Genomic DNA, 27983 nt, shown 5'->3' on the forward strand with positions numbered 1-27983 from the left:
CTGTCCAGGGCATCCTGGCCTGATTCCCAGCATCCCCCGGCTGCCAGGCTTTCCGGCCAGCCGGCTGGAAGCAGAGGACAGGAAGGGGCGGGGCATGCAAATGCTAGAAAGAGGACAACGTGGGTATGCTAAGTGACGCCTAACGAGGCGAGAGCCGTGGAGGACTCTGGGAGCCGGGAGAAGGCCCGAGGCCAGGACCTCCTTTCTATGGGCACATGCTGAGCTCCCACTAGGAGTCAGAAAAAGAGGCGAAAGGGCCTCAAGCGACGGTGCGAGGGAAGACCCCGGTCCGGGTCAGCCAGAGAGATTGCTCCGGGAGGTGCGAATTCTGGAACCATTCTGGTTATCGCTTCTCAGCCTTTTGGCTAAGATCAAGTGTAGTAATACACTGTGGTCTTGGCTAGGGGGTGCTTGATCCTTGTGACCTGTGTGTTGCTGGGCCTTCGCTCCACGGCTTGTCCGTGGCAAGGCTGCGTGACGCTAAGGGGGAAGGAAAAGGCTTGGTGCACGGCTTTTGAGGGACACCCGAGGAAAACTGGGCCTTCGCTCCACGGCTTGCCCGTGGCAAGGCTGCGTGGACCTCGGTTTTGTCCTGAAGGGGCCAGCACCTGCATAACGGAATCGTGACTGGATTTTAACCTACACATAGCTGTAGGTAACGGAGTCAAACACCGAGGAACCCTGGGCGCACGAGCAGAGTGCACAGCCCAGGGTGACTTAACCCCGCAGTTTCCCGCCTCTATTAGGAACCCCTGGCTAACCAGCCAGGCACAAGGTGAGCATACGGGACAACAAGGGGGGGAGGCAGAGATCCGACCTAAAACCGGCCGCAGAGTGGGGACACCCTGGGCGCACCACCACGGTGCTCGGCCCGGGGATACCCCAAACGGAAATCCCTCGAGGCACAATTCAGACCCTGGGCTTGATTTAAAAAGGCAGAGAGAGGACAAGGACATCGCACATCGCAGTCCCACACCCGCCCTCCACGCAGAAAAACACGAGCCCCCAGGCGCACCGGACGGTGCTCAGCCAGGGGGCACGCTCCAAAAGCGCAGATTGAGGAGCGGCCGCGATCGGCCATAATTTGCATAAATCGCCGCAAAACTCGAGAACGGAAAACGGCGAGCCCCCACGCGTACCACACGGGGGATCGACCAAGGGACACACGTTCGGAAAAACATCCTTTTTGGCAGTGACAAGAGAGTGAGCCCCCAGGCGCACCGACTGGTGCTCGGCCAGGGGGCACACAGCTAACCAGGGAGAGGAACCCATTGGCCCACAAGAAGCGAGCCCCCAGGCGCACCACACGGGTGCTCGGCCAGGGGGCACGCGATCGGAAAGGAATCAACCTTTTTGGCAGTGACAAGAGAGTGAGCCCCCAGGCGCACCGGCTGGTGCTCGGCCAGGGGGAACACAGCTAACCAGGGAGAGAACCCCTTTGGTCCACAAGAGAGGGAGCCCCCAGGCACACAGGCTGGTGCTCGGCCAAGGGGCACACACCCACAAGGCGACATGGCGACGGCAGCACCGAAGTCCTACGCGGCGGCGGCGGCGGCCGGTGACAACACCTACTACGCAAACCAAGACGAAACAAGACTAAAAGGTAACACCCCAATGTCAAACATTAGGTTTACAGTCAGATTCGAAATTGACGAGAACGCGCAGGAAAGACGCAGCATTAAGCATTTAATGGAAGTTGTACTGAGACAGATTTTTAAAAAAGAACCCGCACAAACTAAGTGCATTCAAGATTTTAGGAAAAAAGGAATCTTTGACATTACGGTAGGATCAGAAACTGAATACCAAAGTTTTTTGTACAATCTTAACACAAACAGAAACCACCCGGAAATGAAAGGTTATATAGTCACAGAAATATCAGTGCCCAGGGAAATACCACTCACGGTCCACATGTATAATCCCTTCGCACCAGCAAGCGAGATAGAGATGTTTTTGCACAGATACTGCAGTAAAGTCAGGGGAGGAAATGAACTACGAAATGAATGGGGGCGTGGAACGGAAAGAGGAGATATATGGTGGTACTAGCCCCAGACAGTACAGGCGTAGGGGGGACAAAACACCCTCCCCTAAACTTCTCAATTGGCCCAAATAGGGGGTTCTTATACTACCCAGGGCAACCTATTTTCTGTAGGCAGTGCCTCCAGTTTGGACATACCAAAGAAATGTGCACAGGAGACATTTGTAGAAACTGTGGAGGAAAAGGCCACAAAGCACAACAATGTGAGTCAGCCAAAAAATGCAACCTATGTGGTACAAAAGACCACCTCTATAAGCAATGCCCTTTAAAAAGTCAGCATAGCGCACAAGCACCCTCTGACAAACCAAACACAAAAGAAGGGGAAAAAGAAAACACAAACAGGACAGATGAGGCCAGCCCACTCTCAACACAAACAGAACGAGAGATAGACAACAAAACACAAAGGAAAGGTGCACACCAAACACAGGGCAGTGACAAAGAGGCCACACCCACACAAACAGAGACGAGTACAAGCGACACTGATATAACTCAAAGTGGCGCCACAATAGACACAGTACCAGAGACACAAGAAAGCCAGCAACCAGAGCTGATAATAATCTCACAGCCACTACCAATACCAACACCACACGACACACAAGACAGTGAGACGAGCACACACATAACACCAACTACACCGAATAGAATGGAAGACACACACAACACAGAGGAGGAGTGGCAAAAAGCACTACCAAACAAACAAAGAAAATCACGTAGGATCAAAAAACATATGGATATGGAGATAGAACAAAATGATCAGGAAGAGGAAGAAAACAAAATGATAGAGGAAACCCGCACAAACGATCAAATAGCAGCAGACAAGGAGTATGAAAAAATCTGTGCGCAAACAGACAGAACCCACCAGAGAATCCTAAAAAGGAAAACTAACAAAGCAATGCAACATACAGAAGAAGCCTCACAGATCAGGAATAAAAGAAAAAACGCGTCACAAAATAACGAAAACACATTTGAGGGACTAGAAGACCTCATCCCTCTTGACAACACAACAAATAGGTTCAGCAGCCTAGCAAGTCTAAAGGATGCGGAAGGCATCAACTTGTCAGGCCTGACTGAAGCCCTACAAAAAACCTTATCGTCTCACACCAGTGAGATGGACACAAAAGATAGCTTATTTTTAGACCCCTTTCTAGGTAGCGAGGAAGAGATAGACAACTCCAACCCAAGAGGGGAGGAAAAGCAAAGCGAAATAGAAAAAAGAAAGGACAAAACAAACTAAGTTTGATGATGACCCACACCGTATATATACTCATGGCTATCGCAATAGCCACACTAAACGTGAGAGGTCTGAAACAAAACAACAAAAGGGCAGCCGTACTAGAATATTGTAAACTGCTAACCGCAGACATTATTTGCCTGCAAGAGTGCCATCTACCTTTCAACTACAACTACTCCTTTTTACAGGAAGAATGGGACCTGGGCCCATCCATATGGTCAGGGGGTGGAAACAAAAATGCAGGGCTAGTTTTTCTTTTCAAAAGCCACCTTTTCTCCATTTCTAAACAAGAAAATATAGAACATGGAAGGGCAGTTATGTTACACATAAACTACCAGGGTCAAAATTTCCGTATCTGCAATGTCTACGCACAAACCACAAAAAACGAGAGATACGAACTTTTCGAAAACATGCAACACTTCCTGATAGGATGCACACCTACCATAGTGTTAGGGGACTTCAACTGCATACTACACAAAACAGACAGAGTAGGACAATGCAAAACCTACTCTTTAGACAAGTCCTCAAAGAAATTATTAGAAATAATCAACAACCTCAACCTGCAAGATTCTTTCACATTGTGCAATCCAAACACCACAGGCTATACCTGGATATCGGACGATGGAAACACAATATCTAGAATAGACCTCATCCTAGCTTCAGAGAACATCACATGCATCAGCTCTAATTTGGAAGATAGCTGCCTATCGGACCACCAAACACTGATATCGAAAGTCTCAATCCCAAATATGGCAAACAAAACCAGCGCATATTGGAAACTCAACACGACCCTCCTAGACACACAAGAGCTACAAGAAGCCTTCATAGGACAATATGAAATATGGAAAAGAAACAAAAAGAACTTCCCATCATTACAAGAATGGTGGGAAGACATAAAAGTAAAATCAAAAACATTCTTCACAAGAAAGGGTAAAGAAATTGCAAAAGAAAAAAAAATAGAATATAATGAGCTACAGGATACCCTCACAACCCTTTTAGAACTGCAGGATGCAGGAATACAGGTTTCAGAGGACATAAAAAAGACTAAGGCAGATATAAAAAACTGGTTCAACAAAAAGGGAAAGGAAACTATCTTCAATTCACGCGTCCTCCAATATGAGGACGATGAAAAGTGTAACTCTTTCTTTTTCAAAAAGGCCAAAAGCAACCACACGCCCATGGAAGAGCTGATGGATGCACAAGGCACCACAACAACAGACCAAAAAGACATGGAACACATCGTTCACAGCTTCTACTCCAAACTATTCGCACAAAAAAAATCAGATACAAAGGCAAGAGAAGAACTACTAGAAGGCTACGATAAAGGCCTATCCCCAGACGAAAAAGATTTCCTAAATAAACCCTTTTCAGGAGAAGAGTTCATGACCATAATACAAAACGCGCCAAAAAACTCCGCCCCAGGCAAAGACGGCCTACCCTGGGAGTTTTATAAAACTTTCTGGAAGGCCATAGCAAGAGACCTGATGGAAACAATCGCAGAATGTGTGGGAAAGAAATTCTTCCCACAATCATTTACACAAGGAACAGTCAAACTCATCCACAAAAAGGGAGACGCAAACAACATACAAAACTGGAGACCTATTACCTTGCTAAATGTGGACAGCAAAATCTACAGCAAGGTGATCACAAATAGAATTAAAAAAGTCCTAAAAACGGTGATCGAACCAGATCAGACCTGTGCAGTACCAGGCAGGAAGATCTGGGACAGCCTCATCACCATCAGAGACGCCATCAACAGAGCTTTAGCAGAAGGTAACACACTAGGAGTTCTATCACTAGACCTGCAGAAGGCCTTTGATAGTGTCTCACATACCTACCTCTTCAAAGTCCTAGACAAAATGGGATTTCCAACTGAATTCATTGAAAAAATACAAATGCTATACGAAAATGCGACCAGCAACATAATTGTCAATGGGTCACTAACCACAGAAGTACACATAAAATCTGGTGTACGCCAAGGATGCCCCCTCTCCCCAGCCCTTTTTGTGTGTGCCTTGGAACCACTCCTCTGCAGACTAAGGAGGGACAAGGTAATCAAGGGCATCTTTGCTCCAGGAGCAGACGGAAAACAAGCAAAATGCATAGCATATATGGATGATGTAACCGTGCTATGCCCTGACCCACCATCGGTCAGACGAGTGCTACTACATACTCATTTCTTCGCACAAGCTTCAGGTCTGGTGCTGAACACAGAAAAGAGCTCATGTCTCACAATAGGAAATTGGAACAATCTCGCTCAACTAGAGGTTAAAGTCACAAAACAACCCACAAAAATCTTGGGAATAACATTCTCACAAGACCCAGAAGGAAAAGAAAATTGGCCTCCGGTACAGAGAAAGATCAACCAAAAGCTGGGACTATGGAAGACGAGGTCCCTTTCCATGACCGGGAAAATTATGGTCATAAAAGCATGCATCCTTCCTCTAATCCTTTTCTTCGCAGTAATCTACCCACCGGATAAAACAACACTCCGACAACTACAAAAATGCCTGTTTACCTTTCTCTGGAACTCAAAAATGGAGAAGGTGAAAAGAACCATGGTATTTAAACACCCACGGAATGGGGGAAAAAATATGCCCAATCTGTACTTGTACATTTTTACTAACTATTTTTGCCTCTGCCTCAAAGCAATACGAGAGAACAGAAATATTGCAGCCAACTACATCCGCTACGGTGTTGGAGACATCTTCAACAAATTCAAAATACTGAAAAGAGACAATACACTACCAGTGGCCTTTTTCCCGAACAAGCTCTACGCCTGCCTGGAACCCTTTCTAAAGATGCTACAACTTCTGGAGATTGAAAAACACTGTTTCGAGAACAGAACACTACTGAAGAAAGAGCTGGAACAATTGGAAAAAATGGAGATGGTACACAATTTATCTGAAAAACTCTCAAAACTGGTTTGGGAGAAAACAAACCATGCAGACATTACAAACTCACAAAAAGACATTTCATGGTTGGCAGTCTCCAATGCGCTACCGGTGAAGACTTTTCAGCACAGGCGGGGGCTAGCAAAATCTGCAAAATGCCCAAGACCAGAATGCCCAGGAGAAGAAACAACTATGCATTTCTTGTGGAACTGTCAATTTGCTAAAGAATTTTGGGACAATTTACAAATGTTTATTAAACAAATAACCACATTAGAAAATTTGAATTACGAGATTGTATTATATGGCATAGGAGGCACACTGTCAAAAAATAAAGACAGAACCTTGTGGAGAATCCTCAGTTGTGCTAAAGAAAGTCTATGGATAGCTAGAAACCTACTGCTATTTAAACATAAACAACTTGAAATTAAAGACGTAATTCACATATGTCTAGACAAAATTATGTTATATTACTATGTAGATATAAAACGGCAGGGTAAAGAAATAGCGGAAAAAAAATGGAAACAGGAAAAATGGGCAGAATGGGTCACGTAAACACTGCTTCACTTCAAGAAAAAAGTTAGAGCCTTATGAATAACATCTCGATGGAAAACCGGTAGGCAGGTGCCTGCGTGCACCCCCTACACAGGTTACACTGTATGCCACCCTATGGGATTGGTTAAAATGTATATGTGCTCAACAAATTTCTAAATAAAGTATATTTAAAAAAAAAAAAAAAAAAAGAATCTGTTCTTATCAGTTTAATATCTGATACGTCCTCTATCTGGGGACCATATATTAAATAGATTTTTGGAACAGGGAGATGGGATAGGAGCTTGCTCTGTCCACTCCACGCATCAACCTGGTATTGCAGTACCTCCAGGAATGGTGCACTTCCCCACCCGGGGAAAACAATGCTGTTGAAAGATAGATGAGAAAACGAAAGTAGCGCTTCACTACGAAACCCTGTAAAGTGGCGCTACTGTGTTTGCGCGCGAATAAAACCACCCTGGTCACCGCGTCTTGCTTTATTTATTTATTTATGTCATTGATCTGCCGCAAACGCGCTTTATTTATTTATTTATATATTTTTCACGTTTTCTGGAACTTTTTTTTATTTTTATTTCCTTCTCCATCCAGACGCTGCACTTTGGAAGAGAAAAATGTCAGAAGGAGACCGCTTTTCCAGCATCAGAGTTTCCTTCGTTTTTGGATCCATTTCATTGGGGAACGAATTGAGGAAGTATTCCAGCAAGTCAGTAGGATCGAGGTAGAGACGGAAAGAGACGAGGAAAGAGAGAGAGAGGGACGGAGGGAGAGGGAGGGAGGGAGAGGGAGGGAGGCAGAGAAGTGGACACTGCCCTTGGCTTCTCTGAGCAATGAAGGAAAATACAGAGTCCTTTTCCTTCTTTGCCCGGCCACGAACGGCCAAGCCTTATCTAGAGGCCTTTGGCTACAGGGGAGCAGTGTCCCGGGCAGGTGAGGGCAAGGCGCCGGCCACTTCCTGTCGGGGAGCTGTCCAGGGCATCCTGGCCTGATTCCCAGCATCCCCCAGCTGCCAGGCTTTCCGGCCAGCCGGCTGGAAGCAGAGGACAGGAAGGGGCGGGGCATGCAAATGCTAGAAAGAGGACAACATGGGTATGCTAAGTGACGGCTAACGAGGCGAGAGCCGTGGAGGACTCTGGGAGCCGGGAGAAGGCCCGAGGCCAGGGCCTCCTTTCTATGGGCACATGCTGAGCTCCCGCTAGGAGTCAGAAAAAGAGGCGAAAGGGCTAAAAGCGACGGTGCGAGGGAAGACCCCGGTCCGGGTCAGCCAGGGAGATTGCTCCGGGAGGTGTGAATTCTGGCACCATTCTGGTTATCGCTTCTCGGCCTTTTGGCTAAGATAAAGTGTAGTAATACACTTGGATCTTGACTAGGGGGCGCCTGAAACCTTGTGACCTGTGTGTTGCTGGGCCTTCGCTCCACGGCTTGTCCGTGGCAAGGCTGCGTGACGCTCGGGGGGAAGGCAAAGGCTTGGTGCACGGCTTCTGAGGGACACCCGAGGGAAACTGGGCCTTCGCTCCACGGCTTGCCCGTGGCAAGGCTGCGTGGACCTCGGTTTTGTCCTGAGGGGGCTGGCACCCGCGCATCTGAAACGTGACACAAAAATTACCTACACATAGCTGTAAGTAAAGGATTAAAGCACCGAGGAACCCTGGACACACTAGCATAGTGCTCGGCCCGGGGTGACTCAATCCCGCAGTTTCCCGCCTCCAGTAAGAACCCCTGGCCAACCAGCCAGGTACCAGGTGAGCATCCGGGACAACTGGGAGGGAGGAAGGGACCCGAATTGAAGTCGGCCGCAGAGTGGGGACACCCCGGGCGCACCACCACGGTGTTCGGCCCGGGGATACCCCAAAGTCGGATCCATTACGCATCGCCTTTTCTAAAGCGGAAAAGACGCAAATCTTCACTAGAGCCGGCTCGCAGCACTGAACACGGAAAAGGGGCACCCCGGACGACGATCGGCCGGGGGGGAGCGACGCAAAAGAGCTTCCCCCTCCCTTTCACAGAGGAAACCTTGCCCCACACGAGCAGCGAGAGGAAAACAGAGGACCCGCATTTGAAACCGCGAGCCCCCAGGCGCACCGGCTGGTGCACGGCCAGTGGGCACGCCACATAGAAGTAGAAGCTCACCTTCGGTTTTGGAGACACCCCGGGCGCACCATTTGGGGTGCTCGGCCCGGGGACACTCCAGGAGCACACAGACGGACCCCACGAAGAGCAGAAAGAGATAAGGGTACGCGAGCCCCCAGGCGCACCGGCTGCTGCACGGCCAGGGGGCACACAACACACAACCCAACCCACCATTTAGAAACCCAAGAGCTACGCATCCGCAGCAGGTGGAACATCAGGAAAAGACGGAGCAACAAAAACCAACGCCAATGCTTTTGGAAAGTCGGCCCCACCAGGTATGAAATACTCGGTAAGGTTTGAAATCGAGGAAGAAGCAAAACACAATAGAAACCTTAGCCACCTGATGGACACAGTACTTAAGCAAGTCTTTTGTATAGAACCCACTGATGTAAAGTGTCTGCAAGATTTCAGGATAAGGGGGCTTTTTGACATCACCTTCTGCAATGAGGGAATGTATCAAAGGTTCCTCTATGACTTCAACAATAAGAGAGACCATGCTGACCTAGAAGGATATAAAATAACTCCGTTAGCAGCCCCCAGAGAGATACCAATAACAGTCCACATGTATAACCCCTTTGCCTCCCCTTCTGAAATATCCAATTTCCTACGGAGATTTTGCCAAAGCGTAAGAGGAGGGGGTGAACTTAAAAACGAATGGGGAATATGGAACGGCAAACGCAGGTATATGGTTATCCTGGCGGAAGACGAGGAAGGGATAGGGGGGGACAAAACACCCCCCCTGAATTTTTCTATAGGACCTAATAGAGGTTTTTTGTATTACCCGGGCCAACCCAACTTTTGTAGGGCCTGTTTACAATTCGGCCATACCAAGGAGTGGTGCCCGGGGGACATCTGCAGAAATTGCAGAAAGAAAGGGCACATGGCACAAGACTGCAAAGCGCCAAAAAAATGTAATCTTTGTGGAGGGACAAATCACCTCTATAAAAATTGCCCAGTCAGAGGAATCCCAGCTCTCACCAATCCCTTTGTAGAAACTCAAACCAAAGGTAAAAAAGACCAGGCAGGGAAAGACCAAGAGGCAGAGACGGACACAGATAAGGCTACAGAAACAAGGGACAGCAATCCACAAAACACCACAATCTTAAAGGAGCAGGCCACACAGGAGAACACACAAACACAAACACCCACACAAACCATACAAGAAACACCAGAGGAGTGCCAAACAAATACAAACATCATAGTACAGCAAACAATAGGAAAGGACACACCACAAACCTCAAACACACAAGACAGGACACAGGAACCAAAAACAACAGACTCACAAATAGAGTACGATCAGGAATGGCTCTTTGGGATCTCCTCAGACTCAGGGAGCACCCACATAACAGAGACAGGATGCACCCACATAACAGAGACAGGGGGCCCAGAAACACAAAGAGAGGAAAGCATGGAGGAAGAGGAGAAACCAGAAGAAAAACCAGAAAGGAAAAAGAAAAGAGACAAAAAACACAAGCAGACAAAAATAGAGGAAACTCTAAATACATCCAAACTCTCTGACTCAGACTCTGAATCAGAAGAGAAACCCAGAACAGACAAAGGAGGGAAAAGGTGCTCAACGAGACAGCTAGAAAGAAAACAAAAAAGGAAAGAACTCAAACACCCCTACCATGAAGAAGGCGCCCAAAACAGAACCAAAAGAAAAGCACTAACGCAACAGATAGAAAGCACACTGACAAATCCATGTCCAGGCTCTAGATACAGCAGCCTGGCGGATCTGCCAGACTCAGAGGACCTCCTCATGGAAGGGCTGTCTGAAATAGTTCTAACTGAAAAAAAGACCCCAGAAGAAGAAAACCTCCTAAAGGAATCAACACTTTTAGACAGCCCCCTTTTCTTCAGCAACGAGGAAGAAATTATGACCACCCTTGAAAGTCAGTCAATACTCCCACGGGAGACCGACACGAAGAAAAATGTCTAATAACACACACAAGATGATGTGGTTTACCATTGCAATGGCGATAACAATCGCCTCAATGAATGTCAGAGGTTTACGTAACCCAACAAAAAGAGCGGCAATTTTCCTTTACTGCCAAACTCTACCAGCAGACATAGTATGTCTGCAGGAGTGCGGTTTACCTCACGCAGAAAACTATAAACACATAGAAGAAGAATGGACACAGGGCCCATCCTTCTGGTCAGGAGGAGGAAATAAAAATGCAGGAATAGGCATCTTATTCAAGAATAACAAATCCCAACTAGTACAGGGAACAGTCATCTCCCCAGGTAGGGCACAAATGGCCACGACAAATTTCAAAGGAAACCAGGTAAAAATTATAAACATATACGCCCCTGCAAACAAAAATGATAGGAAAGAACTTTTCGAAAATATAAATTTCTTCATAACAGGCAATAAACCCGCCATCATTGCAGGAGATTTCAACTGCATCCTGTCCCCTACGGATAGATATGGCGCATCCACTGTATATACCCTAGACATAACCTCTAAGACCCTAAACAACACCATAAAAAATTTTGACCTAAAAGACTCCTTCACAATATGCAACCCAAATACTACAGGGTTTACATGGCTATCTGGGGATGGAAACACCACCTCAAGAATAGATTACATTTTTACCAGCAAGCAAATCAAATGCAAAACATCCAAAATAGAAGACAGCTGCCTCTCAGATCATCAGACAATAATGACAACATGCGAACTACCCCAAACAAGCAAGACAGGAAGAGGCTACTGGAAGCTAAATACCACCCTCCTACAGGAGGAGGGCATCCAAAAAGCCTACAAAACCCAATATAAAAAATGGGGGAATAGAAAAGAAAAATACCCAAACTTAGCAACATGGTGGGAGTTTGTTAAAAAACAGACAAAAAATGTATTTGCAAATATAGGGAAAGAAAAAGCAGCCCAACAAAAAAAGGACTTCCAAGTCCTCCAAGAGGAACTCGCCCTACTTCAAGAACTGCAAGACGCAGGAGTTAAAGTCAGGGAAAAAATACTAACAACAAGGGAAAAGATAAAAAAGTGGTACTTACAAAAAGGTAGGGAGACAATTTTTAACTCCAGGGTCAGAGAATTTGAAGAAGGGGAAAAATGTAACGATTTTTTCTTCCAAAAAACCAAACAAGCACAAACCACCTTCTCAGGCCTCAAAGACCAACAGGGGAACTTAACCAAACACACCGAGGGAATGTTAAAAATTACAGAAAACTACTTTACACAGACCTACAAAACCCAAAAAGTAGACGAAAACATAGGCAAAGAATTCCTAACAAACCTGGAAAACAAAATATCAGAGGAAGCCAAAGCCTTCCTAGATAGACCCTTCGAAGGGCAAGAGTACCTAGACATACTCAGCAAAACCCCAAAGAACTCAGCCCCAGGACAAGACGGCCTACCGTGGGAGTTCTATAAAACTTTCTGGTCAACAATAGCCCAAGATTTTGGAACTATAATAAATGAGGCAAGAAAGACAAACAAACTCCCCCATCCTTTCTAGAAGGAGTAGTCACCCTCATCCATAAAAAAGGAGACAAGAATTCCCTATCAAACTGGAGACCTATTACCCTACTCAATGTAGACAGCAAAATTTTGAGCAAACTCCTCACAGGTAGAATCAGGAAAGTCCTAAAAACAGTCATACACTCACACCAAACCTGCGCAGTCCCAAACAGGAAAGTATGGGACAGCCTAATTACAGTGAGGGACGCAATCTGGACGGCACTGGAAAGCAACAACCCCTTAGGAGTCCTGTCACTGGACCTGCAGGAGGCCTTTGACAGCGTCTCACACTCTTACATGTTTAAAGAACTAGAACAAATGGACTTGCATCAAAGCTTCAGAAACACTATAAACCTACTATACAAAGGAGCCACAAGTCGCTTCCAAATAAATGGCCGCCTCTCAAAACAAGTTAGCATCCAGTCAGGAGTCAGACAGGGGTGCCCACTATCCCCAGCACTCTTTGTCTGCGCTTTAGAACCCCTACAGGCGACACTTAGAAAGGACAAAATAATAAAAGGGATCTTTGTCCCGGGCGCAGGAGGAGACAAAGCAAAATGTGTCGCATACATGGACGACGTCACAATCCTATGTCCAGACCCCCAGTCAGTCAGGAGAACCCTACTACATTGCAACCTATTCGCCTCAGCATCAGGGCTACACCTAAACACAGACAAGTGCACCTGCCTAACAATAGGGAATTGGAACAACATGGCGAAACTACCAATAAAAACGACAAAACAACCCAATACTGGGGGTCCTCTTCTCTGAAGACACCTCAGGAGAAGAAAACTGGATAGGAATACAGGCCAAAATCAACCAGAAAGTAGGGCTATGGAAAACCAGAACACTGAGCCTAACAGGGAAAACCCCAGTGATCAAAGCAGTACTATTGCCACTAATGCTCTATTACGCTATGATTTTTCCACCCTCCAAACCAACATTAAAAAAACTACAAAGAAGTCTTTTTGAGTTTTTTTGGGCCTCCAAAATGGAGAAAATGCAAAGAGAAATAGTGTACAAAAGACCAGAAAATGGAGGGAAGGGAGTCCCAAACCTGTATAGGTACTTCCTAATCACCTACACATCAGCATGCCTAAATGCGATCATAGAAAAAAGAAACATAGCAGCACACTTCATCAGGTATGAGACAACAAACATCTTCAGAGCAGCAAAACTACTAGAACACAATAACAGCCTCCCCACTGCCTTTAACCCACCAAAAATGTACCAAAACATAGCTGAATTCATCAGGGACATCAAACCAATGCGCCTAGAAATAGAGGACTTTAGCAATAGAACAGCCTTAAAAAAAGCAGTAGAAGAGAAAGAAACATTGACCCCAGCAAACAACCTCAACGAAACCCAGTCCCTTAAAGCATGGAAACTAGCCAGCAGCAAGGAAATTACCAAATTACCAACAGCCAAAAGGACATTACATGGCTGGCCATTCACAAACCTCTACCAGTAAAGAGCTTCCAAAAGAGAAGAGGACTAGCCAAGGAGGCTAGTTGCCCAAGAGAAAACTGTGTGGCGGAGGGAACAGTCCTGCACTTCCTGTGGAACTGCCACTTCGTCCAGGACACATGGAAAACCATCGGCCCCCTAATCAAAGGGATCACAGGCCAGGACAACATAAACTATGAACTCATATTGTATGGTTTCCCCACAAACTGCAAGAAGGACTACAAAGAACCCCTATGGAAAATCATCGCCTGTGTAAAAGAAAGCCTATGGAACACAAGACACATGAGCATCTACCAACATAAGAACTTTACAATCAAAGACTGTATTCACATTGCATTGGATAAACTAATGACACATTACTATGTTGATATTAAAAAAAGTGGTAAAGAAAAAACTGAAAATAAATGGCAGCAAAAGAAATGGGCAGAATGGGCCAAATAAAAAACAGGGAAACACTTTAGCATAAAGGTGTTCTTCCTCTTATGAAAAATATCTTGATGGAAAACTGCTAGGAATGCCTGCGAGCATCTCCAAAGCCAGTTAAATGTACACCACCCGACACGGGATTGGTTAAAATGTAACTGACAAAAATATTTAAATAAAGTATATTTTTACAAACAAAAAAAAAGTCTGTTCTTATCAGTTTAATATCTGATACGTCCTCTATCTGGGGACCATATATTAAATTGATTTTTGGAACAGGGAGATGGAATAGGAGCTTGCTCTGTCCACTCCACGCATCAACCTGGTATTGTAGTACCTCCAGGAATGGTGCACTTCCCCACCCGGGGAAAACAATGCTGCCAAGAAGCTCCAGCCGCTCCCTACGAACCTTCACAAGCCAGGCGATCCAGAGTGTGGTCGGGACAACAGACCACACTCATGCCCGCACCTGGCCCCTTTTCACCCGCCCGAGATCGCGGATTTGGTTTGCCTAATCCCGCGCGTGCCATCACCGGTCAGTCCCTGCACAAGTGCCTGTTTTAAAGCTTCGCACCGGCCTGCCGCCCCTGCTGCCACCAACCCGCACAGAGTTCCTGGCGCCGCCAGCCTGTCCCAGTGCTTCGCCCCCCGGGAGCGGTCCCAACCGGAGATCGGCGCTGGAAACCACGCCGCCACCCCCCAGCGGCCAACACCAACACAGCAGCCCACAAAGGAAAGAAGGGCTTCTCTTCGCACCCCCACAAGAGAAAAGGAGTGTATTAAAGAACATACAGGTGAGTCTGCGCCCCTCCCCCCACAGCGCGGACCCCCACATCTTAACCCACTCCCCCCTGGTGGTCCCCCCTTTCAAACCCAAAGCGTTCTGATATCCCGCCAGACATCACCCAGACGGAAAGAGGGCACCAAACGAACCTTGCACTCCAAAGGTGGCCTACAGTCAGACAAAACTGTAATTTTTCCTTTTACCCCACAAGCACCCCCCTGAATGTGATAATGATGTCAATAATGTGTAGCTACGTTTAACGTGTCGTGTGTGTACAGCCAAATGTCAATTTTACTTGCAGACAGGCCATAAGATTGTCATACGTTTACGCTCCCCTAAGACAAACCACATGTGTTCTCCAATGTTTCATGATGTATGTATATAGTTAGAACCCCCCTGATCCCCTAAACAACCATAGGATTAGACATGACACCCCACAATGAGCCAGAGTATGCGGCCGACACGGCGCGCAAAGATGATTCAACTAAAAATACAGTTAGGATTGAGATTGAAGGAGCAATTGTAAAAGATCATTTAAAAATACTCATGAATGATGTCTTAGTTAAACATTTTAACGTGCAGACCAGGGACCTGAAATGCATGGCCGAATATAACAAGCAGGGAATTTATGATTTTACCTTTACCAAGGAAGAAGCTTGCAACAACTTCATGCAAAATGTATCAATTAATGCAGGGAAAACTAAGGGATATAAAATTACTTCACTGTCCGCACCCGCGGAAATAGCGGTTTACGTGTACATGTACAACCCATGGGTCTCCCCATGGGAGATCGACAAATTCCTACAAAGATACTGTACCAAAGTAAGGGGAGGAATAGAACTCAAGAACCAATGGGGTGTGTGGAATGGACGCAGGAAGTTCACAGTGACCCTAAAAAGAGACCCACTAGGCCTAGGGGAGGTTTGCCATCTCCAAACCCCTTCGCCATAGGACCAAACAATGGGTACCTATATTACCAAGGGCAACCAATATTTTGCAGAAAAAGCAGAAAGTTTGGGCACAGCAAGGAAGAATGCACAAACAATGGGTGTCGCAACTGTGGTCAGTACTCACATCCCACGCACGAATGCCCAATCCCAAAAGAGTGCAATCTATGTGGCCTGACAAACCATCTGTACTGGAACTGCCCAGACAGACAAAAATCCTACGCAGCAGCAGCAAGCAGTAAGGAAACCATTTGGGGGGAAAAATGTACGACCTTCTTAAGAGCCAAACAACAGACTCACAACCACCCAAAATACTTTATTACTCTGTCATAATCCCACCTCCTGCGACCTCGCAACAACACCCGCCCTCTACGCAGCAACAGGAAACCAGCCAAACCAACACACCCAAAGGAACCCCCAACCCAAAGGAGGCAAAGGAAAGGTCAAGCCCAAACAAAGGCGCCGAAGCAGGCCCAAACTCAGACCAAGCACCAGAAGCCCCGGAAACAGAGGAGACTCTACAAATCTTCCTACAAGACCAAACTCTGTACGAAGAAGTAATAGAGCAAGAAGAGGTACAGGAAGAAACCTCAATGGAAACACTCATCCTCACCCAAACACCCTCAGCAGTCCCAGAGACACATGAAGAAGAGCTTCCCAGATCCTTAATAGAAATTTCTTCAGGGGAAACAGAACCCCCATCCCAGAGCCAGAAAGACACTCAACCCCCCTCCCCCCTTGAGGTAGAGTCAGACACGGAATCCGAGTCAAACCTCGAAGCAACACCACAAATTTTCAAATCTTTCCCAAAGAAATGGGAAACAGCAAAGAGCAACAAAACGAACAAAGCCCAAGACAAAGGAAAAGAAGAAGATAAAAACCAAAACAGAACAACAAGAAACCAGAAGAAAATAGAGAAGAAGCTCCCAATCAAAGCAAAGAAAAAAACCTACAAGCGCAAATAAGAACAGTTTCGCACCCCTGACAGACCTCTCAGAAATGGAGAACCCTACAAACAACGACAAAACCCAAAACAACCCGATCCAGCACCAAACAAAAGAAACCCTCTTTGTGTCATCACCCTCCCTAGAAAGCCTAGGGGAAATACACGCCCAAAAGCAAGGAACACAATCCTGGAAATAATCAGAAGCAAGAAGCAAAAAAGAATGAACTCTCACTCTCTACCCTTAATGATGGATACACCACAAAAACTCACAATAGCAATCTTGAATGTCAGAGGAATAAAACAGACCACCAAAAGAGCCGCCGTCCTGGAGCACTGCAGAACAATCAAGGCAGACATCATTTGCCTACAGGAATGCAACCTACCCCAAATGCAGAACTACCAAGGCTACGCCAAAGAGTGGCATGAAGGCCCATCCGCATGGTCCGGAGGGGGAAACAAAAACGCAGGCATAGCCATACTATGCAAAAACAAAGACTTCCTTTTCACCAGTGAAACAAACATAAGCCCAGGAAGATCCCTGATGGTGAACATCAAGGTAGGAGACCAACACCTCAGAATTTGCAACATATATGCACCTGCAGACAAGAACGGAAGAATAGAACTGTTTGAAAATACCTCATTCTTCCTAACAGGGACTACCCCCACACTTGTCGCCGGGGATTTCAATTGCATAATGCACCCAAAGGACAGAAAGGGCACCAGCACAGACTACAAGTTGGACAAATCTTCCACAACATGGCTGAAAATAGCACAGGACCTCTCCTTTAAAGACCTTTATGGCGACAACAACCCCAAAGGCACAGGGATGACGTGGAAATCGGACAAAGGAGACACATCCTCCAGAATAGACTTTGTGTTTGCCTCCAACTCCATCTCCTACGTTAGTGCACAAACTGAAACCAGCGCACTCACTGACCATGAAACCCTCCTCATAGACTGCAAACTAAATTTTGAGCACAGCAAAGGGCCAGGGATATGGAAACTAAACATATCTATCCTTGAGGAAGAAGAGGTAGCCTCCAACTACATCAAAGAATATACAACATGGCGCAGCGCACAACAAAACTTCATATCCAAAGCCAGATGGTGGGAATGGGTGAAGAAGAAAAGCAAAACTTTCTTCATCAATGCAAGCAAGAGAAAAGCCAAAAGAAAAAAGAGAACTCTACCAAACTATCCAGGACAAACTCCACCTACTGGAGAGTTTCAAGGACTCAGGAGTGGATGTAGAAGAAGAACTTCAGGAAACCCGAAGTAAACTCAAAAAATGGTTTACAGAAAGAGGCAAGCAAACCATCTTCAACTCCAGAGTCAAGATCTTTGAGGAAGATGAAAAATGCACGAGGTTCTTCTTCAAAAAGAGCAACCACACGCACAAGGAAATGAACGAAATCTGGAACAAAGACTGAGTCCTACAAAAAGGCAAAACAAACATACAGACCACTGTACAAGAATACTATAACACCTTATACAAAGAAAAAGTAACAGCCTCACAAGAATCCTCAAACTTTCTTTCCTCCATTGGAAAAACCCTGTCACAAGAAGAACAAACTTACTTGCAAACCCCCCTAGATGGGGAAGACTTCCTGCAAGCCCCATCTCAGTGCTCCCCTCTCTCCTCCCCAGGAAAAGATGGACTCCCATAGGAATTCTACAAAAAATTTTGGTCAACACTATGCGCAGACTTCATGAGCATGATAGAGGAATGCACGAAGACAAAGACCTTCCCCCCATCCTTTTCCAAAGGAGTTATTTCCTTAATTTACAAAAAAGTAGGAAAGAAGACATTAAAAACTGGAGGCCCATCTCCCTCCTAAACGTAGATAGCAAACTACTAGCAAAAGTGCTAACAAATAAACTAAAAAAAGTTTTGAAATCCATTATCACTGAGGACCAATCCTGTGCGGTCCCCCAATGGAAAGTATGGGATAGTCTAATGACTACCAGAGAAACTATCAGGCTCGCTGTAGAACACAACCAACCTTTAGGCGTTCTATCCCTAGATCTACAAAAAGCCTTCGACAATGTCTCTCATGACTTCCTCTTTAAAGTCCTACGGAAAATGGGTGTCCCCAGCTCCTTCACCGAGATTGTCCAAGCACAGTACGAAGACGCAGTCAGCCAAGTCTTGATCAACGGGTCACTAACAGGGAAGATCCATATCAGGTCAGGGGTTAGACAGGGATGCCCGTTATCACCGGCCCTTTTCATCTGTGCCATCGAACCTCTACTAAATAAAATCAGGCAAGACCCAAACATTAAAGGACACTTTGTCACGGGTGGGAACGGGAAAAGAGTTAAATGCACCAGCTACATGGATGATGTAACTATCTTTTGTAACGATGCCCAGGAAGTCAACAGGGTCATCATGCATGCCACCTCCTTCTCTAAAGCTTCTGCCCTAGAAATTAACAAAGAGAAATCTACCTGCATGATCATAGGTCAATGGGACAACCTGGCAAAAACTGAGGTTACAGTTACAAGGGATCCTATAAAAATACTAGGGGTCCACTTCAGTACAAACACAACTGGGGAACAAAACTGGCCACCGATAAAGGAAAAAATACTAAAAAAGATGTACTTTTGGAAACTACGAAACCTTTCCATAGAAGGTAAAGTTTTGATTGTTAAAGCTATTGTTTTACCAATTTTATTGTACCTTGCGGTGGTTTTCCCTCCAAATACTATTATGCTGAAAAACCTGCAAAAAATGATTTTCAACTTTGTTTGGAATTCCAAAATAGAGAAACTAAAGAGGGACTACATGTACAAACCCAAAGAAATAGGGGGTAAAGATGTCCCCAACCTAAAATTGTTTTTGTCCTCACAATACCTGCACTTATGCATGAGCGCCTTAGAAAAGAAAACAAGATTTGTCGCGGACTACATTACATACTCAACCGCACTGATGCTACAAAAATATGATCTAGTCGAATTTTCGAACGGAACTCCGCATTGTTTTACGACACCAAAGATCTTTGAACCATTAAAAACAATCATTGAACATTGCAGAGCACAAGACATTGATTTGAAAGCCTGCGTGGAAAAGAACTGTTGGAAACATGAACTCAAAGCCGCGGAACCAGTCCTGATAGCCAACAACCTATCAGAGAGTCAATCAAAAGCAGTATGGGAACAGACAAACAACAGATGCTTATCCAACCACCAAAAGGACATTGCATGGATGGCAGTCACAAAATGCCTGCCAGTAAAGGCATTTCAACACAAGAGGCACCTAGCAAAAGACCCAAAATGCCCCAGAACAACATGTGCCGGAGAAGAATCTGTCCTCCACTTCCCATGGAACTGTGCCTTTGCTCAGGAAATCTGGAAGAAAATGGGGAAACTCATCAAAAAGATCACCAAACAGCCATCACTCTCCTACGAACTCATCCTATATGGTATCGGCATGTCCTGCCCAAAGGAGAAAAAGGACACACTGTGGAGACTGATAAACTGTGTCAAAGAGAGCCGCTGATCTTCCAGAAACCTAAAACTTTTTAAGCACAAGGACATCTCCCCCGAGGAGTGCATCAAAATGGCACTCGACAAAATGCAAACCTATGTCTTTGTAGATATAAAAAAGAAAGGAAAAGAATGGGCGCTAGACAATTGGAAGCAAAAAGAATGGTCAAAGTTAATAAACAAATCATAAAAAAACCTGTATTATAACCTAACATCAATCTAGATGTAAATTTTGCACGTGTCAGAGCTGCGTCTCTATCATGGATGCAAAATAACTGTACGCCACCACATTGGATTGGCTAAACTGTAAATATGTCAAATTTTAAATAAAGCCCGTTGAAACTTAAAAAAAAAAAATCAAAAAAAAAAAATCTGTTTTATCAGTTTAATATCTGATACGTCCTCTATCTGGGGACCATATATTAAATTGATTTTTGGAACAGGGAGATGGAATAGGAGCTTGCTCTGTCCACTCCACGCATCAACCTGGTATTGCAGTACCTCCAGGAATGGTGCACTTCCCCACCCGGGGAAAACAATGCTGTTGAAAGATAGATGAGAAAACGAAAGTAGCGCTTCACTACGAAACCCTGTAAAGTGGCGCTACTGTGTTTGTGCGCGAATAAAACCACCCTGGTCACCGCGTCCTGCTTTATTTATTTATGTCATTGATCTGCCGCAAACGCGCTTTATTTATTTAGTTATATATTTTTCACGTTTTCTGGAACTTTTTTTTATTTTTATTTCCTTCTCCATCCAGACGCTGCACTTTGGAAGAGAAAAATGTCAGAAGGAGACTGCTTTTCCAGCATCAGAGTTTCCTTCGTTTTTGGATCCATTTCACTGGGGAACGAATTGAGGAAGTTTTCCAGCAAGTCAGTAGGATCGAGGTAGAGACGGAAAGAGACGAGGAGAGGGAGGGAGGGAGAGAGAGGGAGGGAGGGAGAGAGAGGGAGGGAGGGAGGGAGGGAGGTAGGCAGAGAAGTGGACACTGCCTTTGGCTTCTCTGAGCAATGAAGGAAAATACAGAGTCCTTTTCCTTCTTTGCCCGCCCCAAACGGCCACGAACAGCCAAGCCTTATCTATAGGCCTTTGGCTACAGGGGAGCAGTATCCCGGGTAGGCGAGGGCGAGGCGCCGGCCACTTCCTGTCGGGGAGCTGTCCAGGGCATCCTGGCCTGATTCGCAGCATCCCCCGGCTGCCAGGCTTTCCGGCCAGCCGGCTAGAAGCAGAGGACAGGAAGGGGCGGGGCATGCAAATGCTAGAAAGAGGACAACGTGGGTATGCTAAGTGACGCCTAACGAGGTTAGGCGAGAGCCGTGGAGGACTCTGGGAGCCGGGAGAAGGCCCGAGGCCAGGACCTCCTTTCTATGGGCACATGCTGAGCTCCCACTAGGAGTCAGAAAAAGAGGCGAAAGGGAGGGAGACACCAAGGAGGAGGAGGACCACTACCAAATGGCAACACAAACGGCAGGACGACCCCCCCAGGCATCAAACACTCCGTACGATTTGAAATACAGGAGGAGGAAAAACATAGGAGGAATCTCACCCACCTAATGGACAATGTCCTCAAAGAAGTTTTTGGAATACAGCCAACAGCAGTGAAATGCCTGCAAGACTTTAAAATAAGAGGACTATTTGATGTAACTTTTGTTAATGAGGACATTTATCAAAAATTTATTTTTGATCTCAATGTAAACAAAGGCCATGCAGAGTTAGAAGGGTACACCATTACCCCCTTAGCAACACCTAGGGAAATCCCAATCACGGTACATATGTACAACCCCTTCGCATCCCCATCAGACATAGCAAACTTCCTGAAAAGATACTGCCAGTCTGTAAGAGGAGGGGGGGAACTACAAAATGAATGGGGAGTTTGGAATGGGAAGAGGAGATTCATGTGTATCCTAGAGGCAGATGAGGAAGGGATAGGGGAACAAAACATCCACCCCTCAATTTCACAATTGGCCCAAACAGGGGTTTCCTTTATTACCCGGGACAGCCCAATTTCTGTAGGGAATGTTTTCAATTCGGACACACTAAGGAATGGTGCCCAGGGGATATATGTAGAAACTGCGGTAGGAAGGGACACACAGCCCCAAACTGTACCGCACCCAAAAAATGCAACTTATGCGGCGAGAGCAACCACCTATATAAAAATTGCCCGCGCAGAGAAAGGCCTAGCATAAGAGAACCATTAGGAGAAAAAGGAAACCAGAAGGACAAAATAGAAACTGAAAAACCAAAAGAAGCAGAAAAAGATAGAGGGGAAAGCAAGGGAACTGATAGAAAAAAGACAGACACCCTGGAACAACAAGTCACATACCCACACATAGACAAAACACCCCAGACACAAGAAAATGACACGCAAACACAAACAATCCAAGAAACACAGAAGGACGACCAAACCAACATAAACATCATAGTACACCACGAATTAGAAGACATAGAAATTGCAACAATAGACATCACAGACACAGAGGAGACACAACAGGGAACAATAGACGGAACCTTAGAAGGAGAGAGTCAAGAGAGCCCCCGCACTCCCAGCCCAGACGCAGGGAACACACACATCAGCCAGCCCAGCGAACCCGAACCACAAACTGAACAAATGAAGGAAGGGGAAAACAGGGGAACAGACTCAGAGTCAGATCCAGAGAACAGAATAAAGACCCAGACACCAGGAACAGCAAAAAGGCCCCCAGGGAGACAAATAGAAAAAAAGCTAAACAAACCTAGAAACAAAAATAACAAGCCAGAAATGTCCAAAACAAAGCAAAAAATTCAAAGGCTACAAGCATTAGGACTCCTCAACGACAATAGAGTGTCACAATACACCTATACTACAAGGGAAAAAATGTTGACTTTAAACTGAGAAATGCAATATTTCGATGGAAAAACTGATAGGTTTGCCTGCGTGCATCACCTAGTCAAGTTTAAATGTACACCACCCTGAATGGGATTGGATAAACTGTATGTGAAAAACAAAACATATTTATAAATAAAGACTATTTTTACAAAAAAAAAAAAAAAAAATCTGTTCTTATCAGTTTAATATCTGATACGTCCTCTATCTGGGGACCATATATTAAATTGATTTTTGGAACAGGGAGATGGAATAGGAGCTTGCTCTGTCCACTCCACGCATCAACCTGGTATTGCAGTACCTCCAGGAATGGTGCACTTCCCCACCCGGGGAAAACAATGCTGTTGAAATATAGATGAGAAAACGAAAGTAGCGCTTGACTACCAAACCCTGTAAAGTGGCGCTACTGTGTTTGCGCGAGAATAAAACCACCCTGGTCACCGCGTCTTGCTTTATTTATTTATTTATGTCATTGATCTGCCGCAAACGCGCTTTATTTATTTATTTATTTATATATTTTTCACGTTTTCTGGAACTTTTTTTTATTTTTATTTCCTTCTCCATCCAGACGCTGCACTTTGGAAGAGAAAAATGTCAGAAGGAGACTGCTTTTCCAGCATCAGAGTTTCCTTCGTTTTTGGATCCATTTCACTGGGGAACGAATTGAGGAAGTTTTCCAGCAAGTCAGTAGGATCGAGGTAGAGACAGAAAGAGACGAGGAGAGAGAGAGAGAGGGAGGGAGAGAGGGAGGGAGGGAGGGAGGGAGAGAGAGAGAGAAGTGGACACTGCACTTGGCTTCTCTGAGCAAAGAAGGAAAATACAGAGTCCTTTTCCTTCTTTGCCCGCCCCGCCCGTCCCCGAACGGCCACGAACGGCCAAGCCTTATCTATAGGCCTTTGGCTACAGGGGAGCAGTGTCCCGGGTAGGCGAGGGCGAGGCGCCGGCCACTTCCTGTCGGGGAGCTGTCCAGGGCATCCTGGCCTGATTCCCAGCATCCCCCGGCTGCCAGGGTTTCCGGCCAGCCGGCTGGAAGCAGAGGACAGGAAGGGGCGGGGCATGCAAATGCTAGAAAGAGGACAACGTGGGTATGCTAAGTGACGCCTAACGAGGCGAGAGCCGTGGAGGACTCTGGGAGCCGGGAGAAGGCCCGAGGCCAGGACCTCCTTTCTATGGGCACATGCTGAGCTCTCGCTAGGAGTCAGAAAAAGAGGCGAAAGGGGCTCAAGCGACGGTGCGAGGGAAGACTCCGGTCCGGGTCAGCCAGGGAGATTGCTTCGGGAGGTGAGATTTCTGGCACCATTATGGTTATCGCTTCTTGGCCTTTTGGCTAAGATCAAATGTAGTATCTGTTCTTATCAGTTACCCTGCTTGTTCGTGCTAAGGGTTGAGGAGGGACGCCTGATCCCTGAACGGCTGGGCCTGCGCACTCTGGCATGACCGGAGCCAGGCTGCGCTACGAGGGGGGAAGGTGGTTCTGACCAGGTCACTGCTTGTGGTGCCTGACCTAAGGTGCTGCCTGGCTTGACCGGGGCAAGGCTGCATCTCTGGGGAGGGCGGACAGGTCATCATCGCTGCTGTAGGGTGCCCCTGACGCTGAAGGTCCGGGCCTGCGACTCCTGGCTTGACCGGGACCAGGCTGAACCACCTGAAGCTAGGGGACACCTTTTTTTCCAGGTTCGAGCACGGAGGAAATCCACGGAGCTTTGGAGGCAACCGAAGACATCTGGGACCTCGTGTGCAGCCCCTGCCTGGCCCTCGGGGCTGAGGCCAGGGGCCTGGGCCTTGCCATCGCTGCATCGGACGCCTGGCTGGACATCGGGCCCACATCGTCGCCCTGAGGAGCTGCGAGATCGGCCTCGGAAGAATTGTGAAGAGAGAGCTGGGGCTGATCCCCCGCAGCACCTGCTGCCTCGCAGAACGCTTGACAACGGCTCCCGGCAAGAGCCAGTCGAAACATTGTTGCACTTCTCCCCGAAGGTAAGCCGGGCTTCGCGGAGGCCCCCTGCTCCCTTCATCTTGCCACTTGACTGTCCCGGAGCATTTTCAGGGGGGAGGCAGGCCCCGGAGCAGTGAACTAAACGCTTCCCCGGCCACGACCCCCTCCTCTCCTTTTGGCTCTGGGTTGCTCTCATTTCCTGTAAGGGAGGGGGCGCGATCTCGGGCAAGGCACAGTGGCGGCTGCCTGTATTCTCGCACAGCCGCGCCTCCTAACAGAGACCTTTTGCTCGCATTATTGAAATTCCTCTCTACTGTGTTTACCGGCCTAGCGGGTCCGGAAAAGGGACCCCAAGCAATTACGTGCCACCATGGCCACTTTCTCCACAACAGCGGGGGTAAATAAAATGAGTGATTATATTCCAAACTCCGTTCGGATAGACATTAAGGAAGAATTCCGGAAGGAAAAGAATGTATTATTTTTGGTAGAGGATGTGTTAAAAAAAGAATGCGCAATTTCTGAGCGCGCAATAGAATGTGTTCAGGATTTCTCCCAGAGGGGCCTATTTGATGTAACCTTTTCTAGCGAATCTGTTATTAAGGAGGTATTGCGTATAGTTGAGGAGCGCAGAGGTCAAGAGGTGTTTGATGGGCTTAGGTTCACCCCTTTGTTTGCCCCAAAAGATGTGGTTTTAGTTGTACATATGTATAACCCTTATACAGACCCACGTTTTATTGACATTTTCCTGTCCAGGTACTGCGCCTCGGTTAAAGGGGGACAAAAAAATAAAAACATGTGTGGTATCTGGAACGGAAAACGATAGTATTTAGTCACCTTCAAGGAGGATCCAAATGGTGTACGGGGCTTAGCGCACCCTCCCCAGACCTTCACCCTGGGAGCGAACAATAGTTTCCTCGTGTATTCTGGGCAACCGCTTTTCTGCAGGATGTGCCACAAGTTCGGACACGCAAAAGAACAGTGTTCCAGCCAGGCCTGCCGAAGCTGCGGAAGTCTCGAACACAAAGCACAAGAGTGTACGGTGCCAAAAAAATGTAATTTATGTGGAAGTGAGCAACATCTGTTTAGAGTATGCTCCAGGAAAAAGTTTTTATGCCTCAGCGGCGGATGGTCCTAGCCAACCCCCCCTCGCATGCAGCGCCAGCGCCAAGCTCCAAGCTCAAAAGAGCCACCGGCTGACACCACAACCTCCCAGCCTGGCACAGGTCCCTCTGAGTCAGAGGTAGTAGGAGTGGTAGATGGTATTGAGATACGGAGAGGTAGAGAGCCTGATGGCCCAGAGAGCGGGGAAGCGCCTGTTGATGAAACCCCTGACTCACGCCCTGGTGCATGGAGTGAGGTGGAAGATGAGGTAGCGCCAGGTCCCAGCGCGGAAGAATTGGCAGAACAAGCAGAAGCAGCACGGCTTAGAACCATCGCGATGGCGCGTAGGGCCATCGCGATGGTTCTCACCCCTCCCCTCCAGCTGCAGGGCTGGCATCTGCTGCAACAGATTTCCCCCCCTACCCTGGTCCTACCCACATACCCGTCCTAGCCGCCAACAGTCCTGGTGTAGTGGCAGAGAGCGCAACGGAATGTATGGATGGCGCTGTCGAACAGGTGGTGCATGACATACGATTGGCCGCGGCAAGTAAGGTTGTGAACCTAGTGCGAGTGGTACCAAAGGACGATGGTGCAAGTATGGAGCACAGTGGTTGGAAAACGAGCGCATCCCACAAGCGCAAGAGCAGGGAAATGAAACACTCGAGTGCTCGGGCCTCCTCTGTCAAAACGTGCAGGTGTGTGTCCTCCCTCGACAGGAGCTCCAGGGGGAACAGGTATGCGCCCCTCTCTTCCCTCTTGGATTCCGAGGAGGGTTTATTAGATTTTCCACAAGCAGGTGTCGTTCCGGAGAGCCAACCCCCGGATCTGGAGGCCACCCCGGACCTAGAGGCACTATTGACACAAGCCCTGCAGTCCCCTCTTGATCCTGGTTTAGATGTGCAGGATAATGTGTTTGCAGGTGCAGTCACTTTCCTCTCGCAAAATTAGTTATGGCTATCGCTCTTCTTCTCTACCTTTTAATGGCAGTCACCATTGCTTCCTGTAACGTGAGGGGCATGAACACCACTCTCACAAGATCAATGGTTCTAGATTATTGTAAAAATGTGCAGGCTGATGTCATTTGTATACAGGAATGCCACATACCCTTCCAGCCCCGCTACGACTCACTGAAAGCTCTCTGGCCTGCTGGGCCATCGATCTGGTCCGGGGGTTCTGGAAAAAATGATGGCGTAGTAATCCTGTTCCAGCACCGTCATTGGCAGGTGATTGAGGAGCGGGTCCTAGACCCTGGGCGGGTAGTTCTGCTCTCCCTCCAAATGGATGGTATACCGCTGCGGGTGTGCAATGTGTACGCCCCCCACACAAAAAGGCACGGATAGAGCTGTTTAACCTCATTAAACCTTTTCTTACAGGTGCGACCCAGTTGTTACTAGTGGGTGATTTTAACTGCATTCTTCATATCAAAGACCGCCAAGGGCAGGCGGCTAGCTACATGCTGGACGCTACCTCACATTTACTCACTAAATTGGTCGGCGATCTAAGCATGTATGATACATTTAGGAGTTGCTTCCCACCAGGCACAGGCTTCACCTGGGAGACCGATCATGGGGCGGTTCGGTCCCGGCTGGACTATGTTTTTGCTTCCAATGCTCTTACAACTACCTCCTGCTTATTAGAGCCAGTGCCCTTCTCAGACCACCAGTTATTACGTGTTTCTTTTAACACCCTGCAGCGCCCGCAAAAGGGCCCGGG

General features: G+C 46.9%; 1 non-coding gene and 4 pseudogenes across 1 annotated transcript; all 5 read left to right on the top strand.

Moving 5' to 3' along the window:
• The first annotated feature begins 6875 nt into the window (after window positions 1–6875).
• On the top strand, window positions 6876–7056 carry LOC146817513 (U2 spliceosomal RNA; annotated as a pseudogene).
• Window positions 7057–14386: 7330 nt separating this feature from the next.
• On the top strand, window positions 14387–14563 carry LOC146817514 (U2 spliceosomal RNA; annotated as a pseudogene).
• Window positions 14564–20682: 6119 nt separating this feature from the next.
• On the top strand, window positions 20683–20890 carry LOC146817515 (U2 spliceosomal RNA; annotated as a pseudogene).
• Window positions 20891–23374: 2484 nt separating this feature from the next.
• LOC146817516 (U2 spliceosomal RNA) lies at window positions 23375–23556 on the top strand. Its single transcript, XR_014964928.1, has one exon. It is a non-coding gene; the product is annotated as a U2 spliceosomal RNA (small nuclear RNA).
• Window positions 23557–24540: 984 nt separating this feature from the next.
• Window positions 24541–24681, top strand: LOC146817517 (U2 spliceosomal RNA; annotated as a pseudogene).
• Window positions 24682–27983: the final 3302 nt, after the last annotated feature.

Source organism: Triturus cristatus, chromosome 6 (assembly GCF_964204655.1).
Source record: "Triturus cristatus chromosome 6, aTriCri1.1, whole genome shotgun sequence".
In the NCBI taxonomy this organism is placed as follows: Eukaryota; Metazoa; Chordata; class Amphibia; order Caudata; family Salamandridae; genus Triturus; species Triturus cristatus.